Raw genomic sequence first — 24250 nt, 5'->3', positions numbered from 1 at the left:
TTTAACCCTTCACTTAACACAGTGACGTCCTAGTGACTAGGTTGTTACTTAGTTAAAGTGGAAAACAGCTGCCGCTTGTACTCACGTTGATGACGTAATCAGACCAAGGTTCGGACCCAAGCAATATGATGTGAACAGAGACTGGGGGACAGTAGGAGGGGGAGGAAATGAACTCTGGTTTGGTCCAAGCAATCAAACTAAGTGTGAAAGCACCCTTACTTGAGTACATTTGGGGGGAAAAAAATTACTTTTAAAGAGTAGGTTTATTAATGGCTACTTTTTATGCTTACTCAAGTAAATTACTAATTATATATATATATATATTTTTTTTTTTTACTTCATTACAGTGGGCAACGTCCCTGTCGCTTTCTAATTCAGTAAATGTTTAAAAATGCATAATTTATTGAGAGATTTGTTAATGGTACATTTTACAACACCGGAACTGTACAGTGGCACTCTGTCACTCGAATTGAGTCCATCACTGACTGCAGCAGCAACAAGCACTCCAAAAAAACACTTTCTTTGTTCCACAAAGTAAAAAAAAAAAAGAAAAAAGATTTTGTCATGCAAAGCCTTCATTTTTCACCAAGACCAGCAGATATTTCATGAATAAAATTGCAATATTATGATGCATCTCGGGTGATCCGATAACATGTGGTCAGGTTAGACAAATTGCTGTTTACACCTGGTCTTTTAAAAAACGGTTCGCTGTTTCTTCCAGATGCGGTTGAAATTGAATCTAAGCACAAAAGCAACATGTCAAGCAGAATTATCCATTATTTTAGTAGATTACCTGTATTAAAGGAGCTTCAGGTGTTCGTGTTTGTCATCTGTGTTGATATCAGACACACTGAAGGAGATCCGTGAAGCTCTCTTGATTGTGCATGTATCCGCTTTTTTAATTTTTCCGATCGGGCATTTATTTCCTTTTAAAGCCGCTCGTAAGCGGCAAAGTTTAAACTCTTGTTTTAGGGCAGCAGTTGATTGACAGGTGAGGGTTGGTGCTTTGCTGTGGCTGGGACGCATTCAAGACGGATTACTGTTTATACCTCAAATGCGATGTGGACACATGCGTTTTTGACCACATTTGAATGTGGTTTCTGTGATCCGATCACAAAATGGTTTAGATCCCTTTTAGACCTGTATTTAGGGCTGACCACATGTGATCGGATCATCCGAAACTTATCTTAATACCAGGTGGAAACGGGGCCTTAAAGCACGCTGCAATTGTGGTGACCGGGATTGTCTGTTTCATAGTGATGGTCATTTTCAGGGTGATTCTGTAACTATGGGCTCATGACCTCAGTTTTTTTAACTATACATTGTTATATCAGTGCTGCAATACATCAGTGCCTATACTGTACATCTCCATGTGAACATCTTTGTTAAGTGTAAATGCCTATTGCTCTGCTGACCACGTGCTTGCTACTGGAGCGTGAGCATGCAAAATTTATGTGCGTGCACAGCAACTCTGCGTTTGATAGATGTGGCCCGTTTTTCTTATATACAACACAGAACAAGCTCTGAACTCTGAACTTAAGCCTTACATGCTTCCAAACAAAGAGATAAGGTGCAATTTACCCTTAGTGTACAGAACTAATTATCTAAATTCTTTTGACACTAAAATTACTGTAACTACACTGAACTAAGTAAGTCTATGCAGGACTTTAAAAGCTGTGAAATGGTGACAGTGGGCATTAATAAAGCATGATCTTGTTTCGGTTTATAATGCAGCATTATGCTTTATATAATTGGGTCTGTTGGACATTGTTCACGTTTTTCACCATAATACAAGGAAGGTTTCCAAACTTTTCTTCTAATTGATAGATTCGTCCAAATCTGACAAGCGTCCTTAAAGTGATAGGTCAGACATTAATTAATATCCTGTCATCACTTCCCAGCCCTTGCAAACCTGTGTGACTTCCTGTATGCCATGTTAGACAGAATGTTATGTACAGTCAGTCTCAGTCACCATTCTCTTTCAAAATATGGAGGATAAATAAATAAATAAATAAATAAACATTCAGTGAAAGCAAATGGTAAGGCTAACATGCTGTCTAACATCTCCTTAATGGTTTTGCATGGATGAAAGAAAGTCATATGGGTTTTAAACTACATGAGGGTGAATGATGTGTATTTCCATTAATAATAATAGTAATCAAAATAATTATTTTGTAATGCATGTTAAATGTGTATTATGTAATGGAATATAGGGGGTTACACGTTCCATTAAGTTTAATTGACTTTTTTAATTATTTTTTTAAGTACTTGTATTTTTATTTCATTAAAGTTTTTGGCTCCTCTACCCACCTCTGGTCATGAGACTTGCAAGAACAAATGAGGAGATGACAAGATTGATTTTATTGACATATTGACATATTTGATTAGGGTTCTGTATAAATGAGATGATGAAGGATCTGATTTAATGACTGATTGCATGGACTACTTATATCTCACTTTTGGAGTTTTTTTTTTAAGCTTTAAAGTTAAGCACTATCAACTGTTATTTTAAAGAAATCAGTAATCGTGACATTCTTTAAAATATATCCTTGTGTGTTCCACAGAAGAAAGTTAGTCATATGGGTTCGGAATAACATGAGAGTGAGTAAATAATGACAGAAATTTTATTTTTGGGTAAACTATCCCTTTAAGATATTTCAGATGTTCACACCAAATATGACATTTAATTTATAATGCTAAGCTTTCCACATGATGATCTCATTCGCAGACTGTGGCAGGGCGGAGGGTGGTACCGGGTCGTGATTCCACACATCCGGCCCCTAATTGGGCTGATTAGCCTGAGAGGGATAAAGGCCGACTGGAGATGGCAGTTCAGCAGAGAGAGAGAGTTACGGACAGCTGTCCGACACCTGTGTGTGTTCGTCTTTTGGTTTAAGTTCATTATTAAAATATTTTTATTGTTAAGCCAGTTCTCTCCTCCTCCTTTCCATTGATGTGTTACACTGGTGATGAAACCCAGGATTTGGCACCAGTGTAACGCACCAATGGAAAGGAGGAGGCGAGAACCGGCTTGACAATATAAATAATATTTAATGAGAAACTGAACCAAAAAGACGAACACACACAAGTGTCGGACAGCTGTCCGTAACTCTCTCTCTCTCTGCCAAACTGCCGTCTCCAGTCGGCCTTTATCCCTCTCGGGGTGAGCGGAATCACGACCCGGCCCCGCTCTCCACCCTGCCACACAGACCTCTAGCCAACATACTGTACATGTTGTAAAAACTACAACATGAAACTGCCCTATGTATCATGCTTAAGGGAGGTGTCTGCATTTTGAGCTTATATTGGCATGATTCATATGTTCTATGAAAATGTATGGATGTCAAATTGTTCAATCTTTCATCTCGATGAAAACAAATGGTCACGTCTACCATCAGCTGATATGTGCTGCTGACATAGATGGCCAGTCTGATACATCGCTACTAATACTATTTATCAGTTTAAAATTGATGAGTTGCGACCCAAAAAAATGGGTCTTTGGTTTGTTTTGATAGGATCACAGACAGCTAGGGAACAAAAATGCTAAACACCAATAATAAAATGCAAATAACAATATAGTAATTATGCACAGTTAGGATATCAAAATAAATAGCCTTACCAACATATAAAAGGGAAGAGAAAATGCTTCAACTCTCTTGATTTGAGGCAGTGCATCTAATCAAAGTCTATTCTATTTTGGTGCAAATTCATCTGTGATATAAGCTAGCCAATTTTGGCAGATGCCAACATGGACAGGTTGTGTGATATGCACTCATTCTTGAAAACCATGAATAAAACTACACAAAGAGGGAAAGAATACGTCCCAGACTATATTTAATACAAGTTCACTTGCAACAAAGACATGTGTCTACCACAATGTGCTTTGTGTGGTGAATTATTTGCTGCTGAGAGCTTGAAACTAGGGCAAGGCGAAAAAACGATCTTGATATTTATTGTGATAAATAATCTATGATATCGATAATAAGCTTTTGAGTAATTTTCGATATTTAGCCTGTATTCTACATCTAGACAATCAGGTGCGTGTCACTAAAAACACTGCCTTGCTAACGATTAATCTACGGCAGTCACCACGGTCCGGGTCTGGGTCTGGACCGCGGGACCACAAGACATCATGGCGACGGTTGCGCCCTCTCATCATCTCTTGTGAGCAGCGTGACAAAACAACAGTGCTGTATACACCAGATCTGATCTTTCTGCACTGTATTCTTGAATATTTTTCTCTAGCACTTCATTTATGCTTTTCCACACATGTAAGAAGACACATGAGGTGCTGCATATGTTTACGTGGTTCCAGAGCGCCTTTAGACCATAAAGTTTTTTCCTTCTAAGTTTAGCTTTATTAATCAGCATGTTATGAGCCTTTAATAATAAACAAATAGATTTCTGTTCTAATTTTGTGAAATTAATCAGATGCAGCTTCGTCTCTACATTAGGGGCAAGTGGGGCTAAGCCCTGCCAGAAGTGGCACTTTTATGAAAATTGCATGGCATCATCATTAATTTATTTTAAAAAATATATATTTTCTGCAACTTAAATGTGTTTTATGTCCATTATACAAGAAAAAAGTATATATTCTTTTGAGAAATTCTATTATTATTAAGGTATGTTGCATAAAAGGCATTTAATCATTCTCATTTGCTATGCATGAGGCTAGCCCTTCATCCTCAGTGTTAATCACCGGATATCTGGAGAACGTCATGCGCATGTGCAACGAGCGTTCAACGATGGCCTGAGGGGCTAGTTTGCCTTTGCCCCTGAGCCAATCAAAGGCTTCGATCATATTTATGTCAAGCTGTTGACATGAGCATCGGAAGTTACCGGGTGCAGAGTAGACATTTGTAGTGAACTTCATTGGTAAGTTTTAAAAGCTAATTTTTACCATTCATCATTTCAATGAATTGTATGCCATTGCCAGTTGTTGTGTTATTGGTTCATTGGTTTATATTAGATTACAATGACTGATAAATATTGGAAGTCTGTCATCATTTTGATTTGTTTTATTACGCTGTTTGAGTTAGTGAGATAATATACACACCCTTTGACAATTTGCCTATTTGTGGTTTACTTTCACGTTTACTTGAGCTTTTTGATGTGGATGTGCACGTTTTAGTGGTGTTTTGTGATGAGGTGAAATTAATAGGGTTGTTTGTGTGACATCATGTTCAGAGGTTGCGCTTGAAAAAAAGTCTTTATTCATCACTCTGTAAAATATTTGTCGTGATCTGTTTTTATCAGTCATACATGTTTTCATTTTATAAGTACTAGGGCATTGAGGGACATAGCATCCATTATAATGGCACATAAATGACAGTAGATAGGCTTTTATGATACCAATGAAATCTAGTGTGAAACTTCTACCTGTCAATCAACCACTATGCTAAAATTAGGTTTTTAAACTTTGTCGGTTAAAGCGCATACACACATGCAGAAATTCACAGAACTTCATAGTCCCTGATGTGAAGATAAAGTGTAACATGAGAAGCACATCTGCGAAAATTTGGAATTATTTGTCAATGTTTCAAAGATCGGTCAAATAATTGATTGTTTGTGCCCCACACTAAATGATGACCCTGATATGCCACTGATCAGATGTCATCATCTCTGGCATGGATGACAAGGAAAAACAATAAAATTACTAGTTTGTATCCTAGTCTTTCACACTTTAATGAAAATATAAAAATGGTCCATTCAGACTTTTACATTTTCTAAACTTTCTTTTAGGGGATACCCCTGAACCCCCATACAGTATCATTCCTCAGTCACAAGGGCTTCTATGCCCCCATACTTGCTATCTGAATGTAACGAAATATAAAAATAATTTGAATGTAAAAAATGTGATGCTGTCATTATGCTTCAAAACGAACAGATGAGCTTTTAACATTCATATCCAGCTGCACTCGATTGATAAACTCTATAAAATATTTTACTATTTTGGTAGAAGATCCCTCAGAAACCACTGCTTTGGCTGACTCTGGGCCCCCAATAGAGTTTTGTATAGACTATTTTGACTGTTTAGGATTTGTTTTTTCTCTTCTTTTCTTCTGCCAACTTTGAAATTCAAATAAATGTGCAATGTGCAAATGTGAATGTATATCGTGATAAACATCGATATCGAATGATATTAAAAAAGAATATTGTGATAATATTGTAAGCCATATCTCCCAACCCTGCTTAAAACTTTCAGAAACAAACGCTAAATAATTTTGCCTATTCAGTTAATGGTGGGGTACAACGGGGCAAAAGGCTCCTTTGATTTGATTTTCTCACAAAACACTAAAGAGCATCAAAAACTACCTCAGTAATTTCTTAAACACCTGTTTGTCACTATGAACTGTAAATTTTTCCTCTTCCATGAGATCATCATGTGTAATGTCTAAAGATTGATTTTGAGGCAATTTGATCTAAAAATTTTTTTTTTTTTTTTTTTTTTTTATGTTGTAAATGTGTGTAGCTAATGAATATCCTGGAAATAATCACATTTATTTTGAGACAAAATACTTTTGTCATTTTTAATTTTGATAAAATATAAAACACAATCACAATGGAGATTAATTTATTTATAGAATACTTAAGATGTAATGAAATGTCAAATGTTGAAATTATGCACACTATTCTGAAGTGGTTATATTGAGTAAGCATTATCTTAATTTGTTATAAAAAAAAATAAATAAAAAAAAACATATTGTTGTCTCAGAAATATTTGCATATGTTGACAAATTGTGCACTATAACTTTTGCCCCGGTATGTACACTATATCACTATAATCCCTGCTCCCCACACACACACAACATTTTTCTTCATTTAGCCTCATTGTACCCTAATGGTAATACATTTTAATGATTGATTCTAGGACATATGTGTATGCTTTTGTACAATGCTTTTTGTATTGTGTTGGGTTACCACCTGATGTCCAGTATTACATCTGGCTACTGAAGTAAATTCAGTTGAGAACAACTGCATTAGACCAACACAAATGGGTCAAAACCTTGAGACTGTATATATTTCTATATATATTGGAGCTTGCACAGAATTAATTATAAAACTTGAAGGCAGACCATCACATTTTAATGAGGCAAGGGATCAAAGCAAGTTAATTCTCTATTACAGAGCACAACTGATGGATTCATTTCAGACAGCTTCTGCATTGTCGCATGCAAATTGTGCTGTATTAAAAGCCACATGCAAATACACACACACAGACATAAAAGAAGAATACAACACACACTTCGTAAAATGCATATTTCACTTTCAGAATTAATTTACTCCTTAAAGCTGCTGCTTGTGTTATTCCAAATATTCTTTGTCATCCTTTGCATAAATAATTATTTACACATTTTCACAATCCCTTTGAACTGTTTTTTGGACACATTATTTTTGTGTATTTATGTGTGTTGGTCAGGGTCCAAAGTTAACCATGCCTCAGGGCAAAAATGTAACCAAAATTGACAAAAATGCGCCATATATTTCCAACCTGGTCTTATAGAATCTATCTATTACTAGTATAAGTGCCTCATAAATGAACACTAGAGCCACTAAAGCAACAATGACTAATTCACACTTTAGATTTTTTATACATTTTAACATTTGCATTAACAAGCTTATTTCAGTGTGATTAGGTTGCACAGTAGTTCAACTAATAGAGCATCACACTTGCAATGCAGAAAACTGGGGTACGATTCTAGCAAAGCCGCTTGTCAGCACATGAGCCGAAAGTGTCAGAAGCATCTCAAAATGACGTGGTTTCTTCAGAAATTGCATTTTTACCTCATGTTTGGATTCATGACACTATCGGTTAGGTTTCCAGTAGGTATAGGGTTTAGGGTAGGAATGTTGGTTTTGTTTAATTAAAACTCTTAAAAACAGATGAGGTTTTTTAGGTCAATGCTCTATCATCTCACATTTGCTTTTTATGACACTATTGGTTAGGTTTAAGTTTAAGGTTTAAGATTAGGTAGGTAGGTTTTGTTTATTTAAAACTCGATAGAGCATTATCCTTGAAACATCTTCTGTTTGAGAGAATATTTAACTTACTTTTAGAGCTACACAGTGGACATTTCACCTCTAAACTGCAGCGAGTATGTTTAATGAACCATGTAATTGGAGGCCTGGTTAGCTCAGCGAGTATTGATGCTGACTACCACCCCTGGAGTCGCGAGTTTGAATCCAGGGCATGCTGAGTGACTCCAGCCAAGTCTCCTAAGCAACCAAATTGGCCTGGTTGCTAGGGAGGGTAGAGTCACATGGGGTAACCTCCTCATGGTCGTGATTAGTGGTTCTCGCTCTCAATGTGGCACGTGGTAAGTTGTGCGTGGATCGCAGAGAGTAGCATGAGCCTCCACATGCGGAGTCTCCGCAGCGTCATGCACAACGAGCCTCGTGATAAGATGCTCGGATTGACGGTCTCAGAAGCAGAGGCAACTGAGACTTGTCCTCTGCCACCCGGATTGAGGTGAGTAACCCCACCACCATGAGGACCTACTAAGTAGTGGGAATTGTGCATTCCAAATTGGGAGAAAAGGGGATTAAAAAAAAAAAAAAAATGAACCATGTAATTTCATTTTGCAAAAATGTTGCCACTGTCACATAATTTTCATGAGATCAGGCTGGATATTTCAAGTGATGTGGCAAAAAAAGAGGCTCCAGTAGTGAAATGTATCTATTATTAAGATATAATGTTTGAGACAAAATATTATGACCACTCAAAGTTGAAGTGAAAAACGTTGATCATCTAACAAGGGCACATGTCAAATTCTGGGTAGATTAGATGGTAAGTGAACGATCAGTTCTCGTAGTCAACATGTTGGATGCAGGAGAAATGGGCAGGAGTACAGACATGAGTGACTTTGACAAGGGCCAAATTGTTATGACTGAGTCAGGGCATCTCTAAATGTCAGGAGTGGTGAGTACCTACCGACAGTGGTCCGAGAAGCAACAAACCACAAACTGACGACGGAGAGTTGGGAACCCAAGGCTCATCGGTGCGCAAGGACAATGAAGGCTATCCCATCTGTTCCGAACCAACAGAAGGTCTACTGTGGCACAAGTCACAGAAAATTTGAATGATGGTTAATGACCAGGATGCACTGAGGGAAGATGACAAGCCGGTGGAGGGAGTGTGATACTCTGGGCAATGTTCTACTGGGAAACCATGGGTCCAGCCATTCATGTGGATGTCAATTTGACACGTGCCACCTACCTAAACATTGTTGCAGACCAGGTACACCCCTTCATGGCAGTGGTATTCCCTGATGGCAGTGGCCTCTTTCAGCAGGATAATGCGCCCTGCCACACTTTACACATTGTTCGGGAATGGTTTCAGGAACATGATGAAGAGTTCAAGGTGTTGCCCTGGCCTCCAAATTCTCCAGATCTCAATCTAATTGAGCATCTGTGGGATGTGCTGGACAAACAAGTCCGATCCACAGTGGCTCCACCTCGCAACTTACAGGACTTGAAGGATCTGCTGCTAATGTTTTGGTGCCAGATACCACAGGACAACTTCAGGGGTCTTGTAGAGTTCATCCCTCAGAGCATCGGTGCTGTTTTGGTGGCACGTGGAGGACTGACAGCATATTAGCCAGGTGGTAATAATGTTTTGGCTCATCAGTGTATACTGTATCTTTCATGATATTCTATTCTAGACTATCTATTTATGAGATTAGTATGGGTTTAGTGCCAGATTAAGAAATTATTTCAATTCATTGAGGTTTGTATGGGTTTGGTGCCAGATTTCAATTCGTTGATTCAATTGAGGCATTTGACATATATCTACTGCTGTGAGAAAAAAAGAAAAAAGAAAAAAAAATAGCTAAATAAGGATAGAAAATCCCATTAAATCAGTTCCAAAGAACAAATATTGCCCCCCAATCAAAAATAAATAAATAAATAAAATGAATAAAACAATTCTTACACTCTTTGGTTTTCTTTGCATGAATAATTATTAGAACATTTTCACAATTATTTTTAACTGTATCTTGGACATATTACAGTATATACTGTATTTGTGTGTGTTGGTGCACAGAGAAAAAAATAAGGAGACAAAGGGAAAGATTATCAGTAAGAACGACTTAAATTTTGGTCTGTTTCTCACACAAAGCTTTGAATATAGTGCACATAGTTTTACTTTTATGGTGCTTTAATGTTTTTTTTTTTTTTTTGGAGCTTGTATGGAAATTGCTGCATAAACAATTCTCCTTTTGTATTCTAAGGAAAAAATAACATCATGTGGGTTTGGACAGACATGGAGTGAGTAAATCATGACATCATTTTTATTTTTGGGTCAACTATTACCTTAAGTAATCAAATTAAACCAAAGCAGACCAATCACAGATGTGTAACTATTAAATGTTGTCATTTAAAGAAAAATCCTTGATAATTTGTCACAATGACCCAATGAAGGGCTCTTTTCAGCATACAACAGTGACTACAACTTAGCATGCAAGCCCACTCAGAAGTAAGTCATTGGAGCATGAATACAAATGCCCATCTCCCTAATGAACACTTCTGCTGCTATTTCAGGAGGGAGCAGATGCAGCGACAATTAAAATGTGCTAAATATGGCACAGACAAACACTTCCATAGAAAGCAAACAATGCGGCCCTCAAATGAGGGGAGATGAGAATGAAAGCTAATTTAGACTAAATGTGTGCATAGAACGTTGGAAAATATGTGTTGGTATTTAATAGAACAATATAGGACAACAGTGGCAACAGTTTTACCTTGCCATGTGCGAACCCATAGAAAAGAATAATTACAAATGAGATATTTTTGAATATCTCGATTGTTTCTCCAAGACAGCAGTGAGATTAAATCGTGAGCAAATGGATATTTTTACTTGTGTCCCCTGCTTCTCAGATTTTTCTGCTGAGAAAAAGATCCCATTAATCTTAATCTTCTCTGGAATTTCAGAAAAGATCTAAATAATGCCTCAAACTGTGCTCAGATTTTCCAAGATACCAATAGTCTTGCAAATCCAGACTACAGCTAAATGTCTGGGCCATTATGCAGCATAAACTGCACTGTAAAAATTTTTTTGTGTGAGTTCACAGTAAATTCCTGGCTTCTAGTTGCATGACTCTCACAGTATATTTTACAGTAGTATTTATACACAGAATCACAATAATCAACTGTATTTTTGTTTGTTAATTGTCACCATTGTTGAGTTTTGTATGCTGAGTATCAATATCTTGCGTGCCTGATTGACAACTCATGATAAAAAGTTTATGAGCGATAAAACCAACCATATTAAAGCTTTGCAAACATCCTTTCATCATTGTTCATTTAAAATTATACTATTTATTTACGCTCAAATGCTTCAAACGTAGACTATACATCATGGTCTGATAAAGTCAACCACTCAATTGACTAATTTTCTCCATACATTACAGTACAATAAATTGTGCTCTTAAACACAATTGCACCAACTGGGAGAAAATTAATTAGAAATAAATGAGATAAGGTCCCATACTAAGGGAACACTAAACACCATAATGATGACTTCAAACAAAACACAATTTTCCAATAATGCAGTGCGATATTCTAATTTCTTTTTTCACAGTAATTTGTTGTGTTGTGACAGAAAATGTCCATGCCTGCATTGATTTTACAGTAAAATACTGAAAACAGTATTTTATTGTAATAAATTACTGTTAAATCAGTGACTGTTAAATCTTGTAAAATCCTGGCAATTTTATACAATGTGGCCAAGAACAGTCCACTTAGACAGGAAGAGCTGTCTGACTGACATGTAAAGTGATTTTTTTATCTGGGGTTATCTGGAATATTATACCTCACTAATAGACAGACGGGGGAAAAAAATAAATGTAAATTATGGTGAACCAGTGATTGCACAGAGAACATGTGTGGGGAAAATGTGTAGCGAGTTGATGTCACTAACCCGGCAAACTTTGGCAAATCCAAAGATTATGTCATCCCTTATAAGCCCTTGTTATATTAACCCAGTACCTTTGAAATAAACATTTGTTTCCAAGTGGATTGATAAAAAAAAGCTTTTACTCTCTGAAGTTGCATCAAACCAGCCAATCTACTAAGCACTTATTAGATCAAAAAATTGTTTTCTAATTTTGTGTACAATATGCATTAGATGGTTAGTGAACAAACATGACCAAATTATCTAAGTTATGCTATCCACATTAATTTTATAGCTCTATACACTTACTCAACAACTGTCTTATTCCTTTTTGATACTTTTACAAAACATAACTAAGAACTCAATTAAGACTTCTGAGCTATGAAAAGCAACCTCTGAGCAATAACATTTTCCTCTGAGAATGTAAAGTATATGGTAATTCTGGAGAAACTATATTTCTGAACAGAGCTGATGCAACTCTGAGACGATTGCTGCGACTTTGAATTGGCATGGAAAAAGGACCACCGGAGGTGAAACAGAAGGTTTCTCTCTACCATACGTTGGGCCAGTGATCATGACTCACTCCACAGCAAGAGGTTCTGTCCATTTACCTGTTGATTGACCTGATGTCACTGCAATACATATTAGTCAACAACACCCTACCGAGACAAAGGACTCTTGAAATGTCGCATTCAGGTTGGAAAAGCCAAACTGGGTGCAACAGTCTAAATCAAAATGTCGGAGTGCAATTTAGGAAAAGTGTAATGGTAGAGACTGTGTTTCACAAACTGTATTTACAGTAGTTCTTTGCTACTCTCAAATGTCCAATGGACCAACCAATCCATTCACTGACAGACAGATGAATAATGCATATATACCCTAGATATTCAGTTTCTTTTAAGGAACTTAATAGCAGGTAAACTACAGTAAATATCCACAAGTGAATTTTCCACTATGTTTTTGAGTTATATCCTTGAAAAAAATCATTACTTTTTACAAATGTGTACTGATTACAAAATCTACATAAATTTCTAATTTTTCTTATGTGCTTTCTGTACAGCCGGTTGCAGACCAACACTTTATTATTGTGGTAACAACTTATTTCAGATTTTCTGTCTAAGTAGGTGGTTTTTGGTTAGAATAAGCTACAAACAGGACTAGACTTTATGCCAATAGTCAAAACTTTAGCTATGCAAGACTACATATGTTCAAATACGTATAGGCTACATTCACACAACAGCTTAATGTGGCCCAAATATAACATTTCTGCTCCGATTTTTTTGTAAGGTTGTTCAGATGTCATTTTAATTGTAGCTCATAGCAGATACTGGTCAGAACAGCTGATGCTCCTAAACTTACCTGCGTGCGCACAACACTGCCCACAGCTGTTATTTTTATTTTAACGCAGACACTAAGTGCCTAGTGGATAGGACACTTAATGCCTATCTAATAATATATCAGCAAGTTATGGAGAAAGACCGCTTTGATGGCTAAAGTATGTTTAAATAAAGTAATTTGCAGTCATATGGTGGAATTTATTAATCATCAAAGCTCAAGAGTATAATATTAAATCTACTTATGAGTGAAACACCATATATTCGTAGGACAGCAGGAAAAACTGTGTTTTCTGCTTGAGTGTTACAAGCAAAGACCGCTGTATCCTTTTGTGCGCATATTTTACTATGTGTAATCCAAACAAATCACTGAAAAGAACTGTTGAGGCCTATAATTTTATTTTCTTTCCTTAAAAAGGAACTGAATGCATTAATTAGAAAAGATATGACTCTCAATTGAAAGTTTTAAACCATAACAGGCCTATATGTGGTAAATCAATCATGCAAATGACAAATGTTGAGTTAGATTGATATAAACAATAACATTAAATCTAACTAGGCTGTTCACATAGACTGATCTCACAGTGAATTCAGAAACATTACGTAGAATTTTCGTGCATAATTTTTTTATAATAAATTCCACAATTAATTAACACATTAGGTTGACAGCCCAACTAAAAAGGTATGGAGAGGATTCAGTTAGAAACACCATGAATTATACATATATCATTGCTGCTGAATAGATCGTAAAATCTAATAGATCAAATACAGGAAACAAAGATTTAGATTTTGTTCTCTCAGGTCAGTTGATAAGCCCCATACCAGACAATAGTGAGCTGCCTCCCAAGACAGCATTTTAAGGCATTATAGGCATGCTACCAACAAGAAGGTTGTTTCAAACAACAGGCAGCAAAATGATGCTGCCTTCTAAGATAATTAAAGGAATATTCCGGGTTCAATAAAAGTAAAGCTCAGTCAACAGCATTTGTGGCATAATGTTGATTAACACAAACAAAAATTTCGACTTGTCCCTCATTTTCTTTATAAAGAGTAAAAATCAAAGTTACAGTGAGGCACTTACAATGGAATTGAATGGGGACAATTGTTTGAGGGTTTAAAGCAAGAAATGTAAAGCTTATAATTTTATAGAAGCACTTCCATTCATTCTTCTGTTAAAACACATTTATAACTGAGGTAAATCATTTTAGGGTTTACTGACATTACATCGTCATGACAACGAAGTTATAAAATTAGCTATAACTTTACACAGAAAAGGTTAGTAAGTGATTGTATCATTAAAATCATGATAACATGCCTATTGTTTATTTCTTGTGGCTAAAAGTGAGTATTTTAATGTTTACTGATTGGCCCCATTCACTTCCATTGTAAGTGCCTCACTGTAACCTCTATTTTTTTGCTTTTTTTAAAGAAAAGGAGGGATGAGTCAAAATATATGTGCTTTTGTGGTAATCAATATTATGCCACAAATGCTGTCGATTGAGTTTAACTTTTACTGAATCCGGAATATTTATTTAATTTGGTAATATCTCATGTATCCTTTGCAAATTAAACAAACCCAGAATGTACTGCAAACAGTTCAGTGAATAATGATGGGCTCCATTTCAGTTAGGATGCAGACAGTAGACAGTAAGGAAGCTCACTAGGTTTTGGAACAGAACCATATCGCAAGCCACAGCGAGTTGTTGCCTTGGGTGTTTATCCCATCTTTGCTAGTGTGCTTTGAATGTATGCTTCTGTAATGGAGATAACAGAAACCCAACAGCCTGTTTCTTCACCGAAGCAACAACAGACTGCCTTATTTATATACCAGACTGCACCAGAACATCTAAATGCTTCTTGTACGAAATCGACTCTGATGCACTGTGTGATGGATTGGGTCCAAAAAGCCTTCAAGTTCCTATTATAATATGTAAGACGAAATCAAGCTCAACCCTTTATACCATAATGAATTGGTCTCATCCTTGAATCTCTTACGATTACATTTTTGCATACGCACATAGAACTTTTGTTAATGGTCTGATCTGCACACAGATGCACATCCAAGACAGGAATTGTGGGTCTGGGCACTGTGTCCACACGGCAGATGATGGCTGTTGGTCTTTTTTTTTTGTTGTTGTTGCAATCCCTTGCTCAAGCCAGTAGCCCAGACCAGCCTAACTAGATTACTAGACTGTCAAAAGTAGACGGTCTGACTGACATGTAAAGCGACCAAACACAGTTCATTTGGTTTTTACATGCCTTTTAGAGGCAGGTTTTTCTGACATATCTTGTATAATCCACAATAACAGAACACTTTGATCAAATTAATTTAAAAGGGCTTGTTTAATCAACCCAGTACCTTGCAAACACGACCTTGTATACTGGCGGACTGATAAAAAACAGGTGTGCCTTTACTCCCAAAAGCTGCAGAGAACAGCCAATCAGATTAGAGCTTGCCAGATCTTTCAGTTGTGTACAATATGTATCAAAGGGACAGGTTTATGAATAGGCCACGTCTTGGGGTCCAAGAAGGAAAGGATAATGAGAGGGGATAGAATCTTGCATGACACCATCTGAAGCTGAGGCTAAGGGACACATGGACATCATGCAATTATCCTCATACCTTTAACAGCTTCTGACAACATCATGCATTACTCCACACATCCCTATACATCCACAGGCAAAGACCCCTTAGCATAGATGGGCCGATTCTGATTGTGTTAACTGTTGCTCATCAGCCATCATACAGAGCGAGTAGAGTTTGATTGAATTTTGTCATATGCATAAACAGACTGTGATTAACAAATGTAATTGCCCGCAAATGTCAGCTTGCTGTCTTTGGGCCGCAGTTTTCATCAATTACTCTCTCCAAACACCAGCGATCATTCCACCTGATTACAACATGTTAGCTAAGAGCGATGGTCCCCTTATATAGCCCAGTAGACCTGCACACCATAAAGAACAGAGGTGAGTAGTCAGTTACATAAGCATTTACAAAGCATGTGGAATTATCAGCACTGTTAGCTTACTAACTGATTTTTTTCTTAAACTTTAAACTTTTTTAAATAAAACTGTGAGTTAAAAAAACATTATTTAATGTATTAATATCATGTAGTTCACTTAAATACCATCAAGGTAAAGGAATAGTTCACCTAAAAATAAAAAATTATTTAATTATATTGTACTCATTATTTACATTGTAGTTTGTTCTACAAAAGTAGAATTTTGGAAGGATATACACACAGCTGTTTTCCATTGAATGGCAGTTGTTTTGACAATGGCTGTTAAGCTTCACAAATAACAATACAAAAAATAAATAAATGCACCAAAAAATTAGTCCATATGACTCATGTGCTACATTCCAAGTCTTCTTAAGCCATACAATAGATTTATATGTGAAACAGACACATATAAACTAATTAACTAATAATATTCCCCTAAGCTAACTCTTGTCTGTGTTCCGATTAGAAAAAACAAAAAAAAATGTCAAATGCCACTGGTGTCATAATGTGTTGTAAAATGAGCATGGAAATATGCATAATGGAGAATGAGATGAGAGCTGCAGGATTGGAATTTAATGCACACGTCGTATGGACTACATTCATTGTAATTTTATAATGCTTTTTGTATTTTTTGGAGCTTGACAGCCATGGTCAATACAACTGCCATTGTATGGAAAATCTGTGTGAAGAATCTTCCAAAATTCTCCATTTTGTGTAATGGAGAATGTTGTCACTTATTGAGTAAGTAACAACATACAGGGTCGGATCAACATGTGTAAAAATTACAGAATTAAATTTAACTATTCCTAAAATCGAAATGGGAGGCAAAGCAAATATACTATGTCAGTGAAACAAACATGCTAAATCCATGATTGTGGCACATATAATTATCAAAATTTTGTTTGTTTTGCAAAAAGAAGAACAAAATCTAATTGTACATGTAAATTACCTGCATTAATGCACTTACTGGGGAAAAAGGAATTACTGTGAGCAGGGAACCCCCAGAACATTATTTAGAAAAATGAAAATCCCTAATGGCCCAAATCAAAAGATACATTAGTACTGGTTTAGTATCTAGCACAGAAATCAGCTATGAAAACCAACAAGGGCATTTCCGCTCTCAAGGTACAGGTGCGGCAAAACAATTAATAGAAAGAGATTCTGTGTTGAATTTCAAAGGCTCCAGTGCCCTCGAGCGTATTTATCTTATTAGACACAAAAATGTCAGCAGAGATAAAAAAAAAAATGTATTTTGGACAGAAACTCTCCACTCTGTCATTTGGAAATTGATCCAATCAGCTTTCAGACATACAGTACATGATAAGTCTTTCGCCTACCTATCAATCTTGGTGGTACTGCAGCAATAATGGGCCTCTGGGACTCGTGTGACCGTCCAACATGATCAAACAGGAAGTCGGCATGCCGCTACCGAATGTTTCAATACCCTGACATCGGCCCTATTCTGCCAAGATACCGGCAAGTGCCATCTCCCATCAGGCATTTTTGCTTCAGTTTAATGGTGTTTATCTTTCCCTGTTAGCGACTGATAGCCTGTTGCATCTGCAGTGTGGGAGACCCAGGTTCTTGACCCACATTGAAACAAAGAAGTAATTGAATTTGCATAAGCAGAGACTAGCACGATTCGAAGGTTCCATTTTCCACTCTAAGATTAAATTTTTACTCCACTGATGGTTAGGTTTAGGGCTGGGGTTTGTGGGAAGAGTTAATAAAATATGCATGCATTTTCACTGTATTACTTCATTTAAACAAGAAACAACTGGCTTTTGGAACCCCTCTGTGGACATTTCACGCAGAAAGTGGAGCTCACACATGCCCTTACAATACCTTCAAAAACACTTCCCGCTTCAGCCACTGGGGGCAGTGCTTCGAATTTCAGTAAGTACAGACAGAATTTAGCTAAAGAAATGTCAATTTACAGTGAGATCTATTTCAGAATTCAAAGTGGGATCAATCTGGGCAATCGCGGGGTGAAAATGTACCAAAGGTTATTCAGGTAACAAAACTTGTTGAATATTCATCTAAATAAAATCACGATATGACCATGTGTGCTCGCTGGTTGTCTGCAGTGTACTAAACATACACGCATGTATGATACAATGGGGTAAATACAATAAACAGTTGCACCATGTTTGCACATTATATTTTTGCACAAAAACCTGCAATCTAGTTTAAGCAGGCACAATCAGTGCTGAAATAGCACAGAATCTTGAGTATTAAAATGAAGTCATTGTTATTCCTTTCCACGCAAACACTTCTCCTTTCTATGAAAATTAGAAAGTAGGTGATGAAATCTCAATGAAATCAGGCAGTAAAATTAATTTTATTCTATGTTTGTGTACATTTTCTAATGATTATTTCAGTAGTAATTAATCAAATAATGATCAAATGATTGAGAAGAGTGTTATAACATAGCATATATCCAGATGTGTGGTAGTCAAGTGCACTTTCGGCATGTTAAAGATATTATGCATGTGTTTAGATCACTGTAGTCCGTGATGCTGTACAATCCCAGCAGAGTAGTCAGATAACGGCTGCATTCTCCATTATATCCTTGCTCAGAACAACCTGTGAGCACAGATTTTGTGGGTGTGTTTGTGACATTGCCCGATATGCATAATTTCTTGAATCAGATGCTAAACCAGCACAGAAAGCGTGTGCAAATTAACAGTGCCTTTACCAGGCACAATACATTCTTAGTGAATTCACTCCTATGTCTTCAGTGGATTCAGAGCAGTTCTGTACTCGATCCAAGAATTTCATCTCATGCTCAGAGTAAAAATGTGCTGTGTGTTCAGTTTGCTAATGTATGCTACGTTATATTTACAGCACTCCAGATTTATTTTAACATCACATTTATGGAATTCTAAATATGTTTGACCACTTCAAGTTTCTATACAAATCAAAAGTGACCCCATGACACCAGGTTTTTGTGGAAGGAAGAGGAGATGAGAATATTTCACCATATTTGGAATGATAAACATAAAAAAGACTGCTGTCACCTCAAGTACACACATAAATTCAAAGCCAAGACTGTTAGACTGTGCATTCATGTATTCATTCATTCAACAGTCTAAAGTTTTTGTGCCAGACAAATACATCTTAATTAGTGATGTCTCGATAACAGTTTCTTGAGCATGGGTACAAGTACCGATATTTCCTTTTTGGTACTTGCCTATACCGAGTCCGATACCTGTTTTTTGTTCTATTTTATTTTATTTTATTTTTTCCTGAAATTCCATATCAACAGTTTATTTCAATTTTAACATCAAAATGGTGTAACCCTTTAAGCTCTGGGGGTGTTTTTAAATATTTCCTGTTTCAGTGGCATCCCAAATTGAAAGGCTTATAACTTGACAAAAAATAAATAAATAAATAAAAAATCAAGGAGGGTCAAGTGTTTGGTATCATTGTAGAGAAAGCTTTTCGAATGTTTTAATGATATAGATTCTGATAAATTCTGAGACTCTCAGCCTAAGAAACTGCAAAAATAAATAAATAAATAAAAAAACTTGAAAAATGTACTTTCCCCCCTTATTTTTTTATTATATATCTCTGGGTGTAAATTAGGTGGCTCTGAATTTGTATTTTTATTTTTTTCAAACATGTTAACTGTAAATGAGAAAAAAATTGTGTTGTTACAACAAAGCAATCACAAGTTATAGCATTACAAAAATAATTTATCCTTGTGTACAAAAACGTCTCCAATTGTCTAGAAGCCTCTCCAAACAAATAAAACATAATACTTTTACAGAAGAACTAATTACACATGCAAACACAATAATGACTAAAGGTATGCATATCATGCAAACATGATTTAAGAAATGAGATTTCACAGAATGAGTGCCATTTGACTCAATCAGTCTGCATCATTAAGGGCATTTTCACACCTGGCTCGTTTGGAGCGTTTGTTTCGGAACCTGGCACATTTTCGATTCATTTAGGCATATATGAACATGGCAATCGCACTCAGATCCGCACCAAAACAATCAGTCTGAGACCGGCTGAAGGAGGTGGTCTCGGACCGATTGCAAACTACGGTTCGCTTGAGGTGATAATGCAAACCAACCAAACGGACCAATGAACCAAACAATATCCCAATAAAAACCATGAACATAACTCAGGGATCTTTGGAGAAGACATCATTAGATCAGCACTTCTCTGTAGTTCATCATCAAAACGTGGATATAGCCTTTTGGCAACTATATTAGATATAACTGCACATTTAAAATAGGAGCTGTTTTATAATTCTTGAGGTCACTTCAGTACGATCGTTTCTCTCTTTTGGATAGCGGCAGTACACGGGTAGGATGGCGTTAGCAACTTTTTGACCAATAAAAAAAAAATGTACGCAGCTTTACTCTGCTGTTTGTGTGTGCGTGTGTGTACGTGCGAGAGAGGGAGAGAGATCTGTGAGAACAGGCACATTTCAATGGATAAATAATGCAAAAGTAACTAATGACGGATAAAAATAACCATGACGGAAACTTTACAACTCATATCCATCTGAGTGGCAGATAATTTGTTTTTGGAGCACAACCTCAAACTGCCGATGGTCGAAAATTCTCGAAAGTTTGTAATGGTTGACACATTTTTTACAGGCATATAATTTTAACCAGTATATCAATGGATGAGCTTAATCCTGGAACAGCGAACAAACATAGTGACCAATAAGGGGACAGCTTTTATTGTGACTTTTATTGACATAGTTTTGGTCCGTTTTGAAATGTTGCCTTGTGAAAGCGAACCGAACCAAGAAGAAAATACAACATTGTAACAATTTAGTCCCCGTTTTGGAACAAAGCAAATGGTTTACAGGTCTGAAAACACTCTAAGTCTGTGTCATGTACTTGGCGCCATCTTCTGGTGGCCGTATGTAACAGTCACCAGTCACATGTCTTTCTGCTCAAATATGGATGATTTTTGCACTGATCTGAACCCAATCCAACAGGCAGGGGCAGACTGGCCATAGGGAGAACCGGGTGGGCTGGCCGTGAAACGTGGCCGAATTGGCGGCGATAAGCTGAACCGGGCAGCTGCGTTATGCCGAACGACCCACGACTGGCTGAAGAGGGCCGCAAAACAGCGCCACGATATGCCAGAGACACAAAGAAACTGCATGTTTATTATTTTAGTTATTTCAAAGAGCTCTACAGGCTACCACAACAAAATAACCATTTAAAAAAAGACACTGATTAAGTACATCAGATAACAAGGACAAACAATGTCTATAATATCCTAAATTTATTTCAATTTCGATTGAAAAGCATCCTTGGGCTCCCTCTCTTTCGCTCTCATCTCACCCACACACACACCGTACATGTCACCACAGCAAAATAACCATAAAAAACAAAGACACTGGTTAAAGTAAATAGGTTAAGAACGTCAAACAATGTCTATAATATCCTACATTTATTTACATTTTGGTTGAAAAGCGCCCTCGCTCTCCCTCGTCTCACCCAAACTAACACACGCTTACACACACACATACATACGCATGCAACAACACTCACACACACACGCACACATACACACAATCACTTAGAGACTCGAGTCACGACCAACAAACAGAGCTGCACCCCCGCAACTTGATGAATACAACAGTTTCTGTTATCTAAAATAACGTTTAATATGTGCAACTTTTAATGTTTCAATGTATTTCGTTCTAATCAGCCTCACATGGCTATAGTAGAAAGCACCGTCGGCTACCCCCTCCCTCTCTTTCGCTCTCACACAAACTCTCTCGGGAGCAAAGTCAGCGCACTCCTGTGACTCATTTGGATTGTACACAGTTGTTTAGCAATGCAAAAGCTGTACAAGAATGGGGACACTCGCTGCTGCTGAGAAGTATACATAAACTTACATCTTGTCAATTTGAAGTGATGTTATTCCTTACGAGAGCCATTTTAAACAGAGGTAATTCAACTCACGATCTCTCTCAGTTTCCCTCTTTCTCTCTCTCTCTCACTCTCTCTCTCACACACACACACACACACAAATGCACACACACTACCTTGTTACTCCAATGAAGAAAAGCAGCACATCCTCCGTTGCTAGTTCTAAAGTGACGTTTTCGAACTAGCTAGATACACTTGAACAATAAAACAGTTTCTATATTATCTGAAATATCTGTGGAAAGCACCCTCGCATCCCCCTCTCTTTCGCTCTCACACACACGTGGACACACATACATATACACATTACATACACACTTGCGAGCGAAAAACAGAGTTGCCGTGTCAGCGCACACCTGCATTTCAGTGGGGTTGAAAACAGTTGTTAAGGTTTACAATGGAAAAGCTATATACAAAAATGGCGACACTAGCTGCTGCAGAAGTGCTTAAACTTGGCAGTTTTGAAGTGATGTTACTTCTGACGAGAACTGCAACAAAAAAAGTAATCCCAGAAGCGATCTCTCTCAGTTTCTGAATTTCTCTCTTTCGGTTACTCAAAAACAAACTCGGAGGAGAGCGAGGCTTGCGCTGCTTTCCTGGAGCACTACTGAAGTACAAAGGTAGTGCGTTTTGTGCACACACACATTCACAAAACGCACTACCTTTGTACTTCAGTAGTGCTCCAGGAAAGCAGCGCAAGCCTCGCTCTCCTCCGTTGCTCGTTCTAAAGTGACGTTTTCGAACTAGCAAATGAAGGCTCGGACTGTATTAAAGCAAGTCGCTGAATCCATGGTGGAAGAAAGTAGTTCCTCTCACAAGATTGTTTTAGGGCCGAAAACCAGAAAGTGTCTTGAGATAAAACCCTGAACAATGTCTTATGGTGTGGTAACCGTGGTATAAATGGAAAAATTGACTCCGCTGCGTGTCGTGACCACATTACCACCTCGGGTGTGCATTATTTTTCAATAATTCAATGGTCCGTCGGACCGTCGTCAATTATTTCTTACATGTACAGTGCAAAATTTTTAATAAATTATCAAAACAGAACACTTCTGATTGGTCTGCAAATTTCAAAGCACCTGTTCAGTTTTGGTCATAATGCCTATATGCATTGTAAAGTAGGGCTTTTAAGCTTTCAAACGATAACTATTTTGTGTTGGTCAAGATTATAGTTATTCAAATTTTTATGAATATTTTTTTTCTTGCGGACCCATCTGAGCTTAAAGGGTTAAATAAATAAATAAAAACTTTAATCAAATTAAAATATAAAAATTAAGCATCAACATTATATTGTATTATTTTTATCAAATGAAGTGCTTTTATACAAAACCACAGAGCACAATCCAAAATACAACATTGGAGTTATATTTTGTCAAATAAAGTGCCGCATAACAGAGCTTGACAGATGTGAGATATTGATTAAATACAATACAATTACTATTGATTTATTACTATTATTATTACTATTAGTAGTAGTAGTAGTATTACAGTGAATATTACATAACTATACAGTAGTGATCTACATCTGTCATACTTTTTTCCATTTAAGTTGAGCTTTTATTTTGGCAGAGATATTATTTTGTAATTTTGCTATAATGGTAGCTTCTCAATCCGGAAAAGCTGGTCATTACGTGACTCAAAGTGATTATTAAACCGCAAAAAGACTGCTGTCATAAAATAAATATGTAGTCTGTTTGTGACTCTAGCGCTCTGCTCGCTGTCATCTGCTACAAACAGATTGTGCGATGCTCATGACAGTGTTTTCCGTGTATGAGTCAAGGAGCTCTAAAAGGTATGAGCACTTTGTGTCTGTATGTCTGCACAACATCAGCTCCACACATTCTCAAGCACTCACATTTTATGCGCACAGCACTAGATAAATTTATCTCATTAAATCGCAGTATTTGCGGTTAAATAATCTCACTAGGACATAACATGATTTTAATTAGTGCGCTGAATGTTTACGTAATGACATTTGTACATCAGATGGTATTGGTTTTTTGTATCTGTGCATTTTTACAAGAATGAGTACAAGTACATTAGCTCGGCATCGGAACCGATACCAGTATCGATATTGGAATATCTCTAATCTTAATTAAATTAAATTATAAT

At 36.9% G+C, this 24250-nt stretch overlaps 1 protein-coding gene across 2 annotated transcripts in view; it reads right to left on the bottom strand.

Annotated features, from left to right (window-relative positions):
- Positions 1-24250, bottom strand: part of LOC127425940 (potassium voltage-gated channel subfamily D member 3-like) — a 249179-nt gene that overhangs the window by 146755 nt on the left and 78174 nt on the right. The gene's annotated exons all lie outside the window — the stretch shown is intronic.

The sequence above is a fragment of the Myxocyprinus asiaticus genome, chromosome 35 (assembly GCF_019703515.2).
Source record: "Myxocyprinus asiaticus isolate MX2 ecotype Aquarium Trade chromosome 35, UBuf_Myxa_2, whole genome shotgun sequence".
NCBI lineage: Eukaryota > Metazoa > Chordata > Actinopteri > Cypriniformes > Catostomidae > Myxocyprinus > Myxocyprinus asiaticus.
This window is presented reverse-complemented; position numbering and strand designations above follow the sequence as displayed.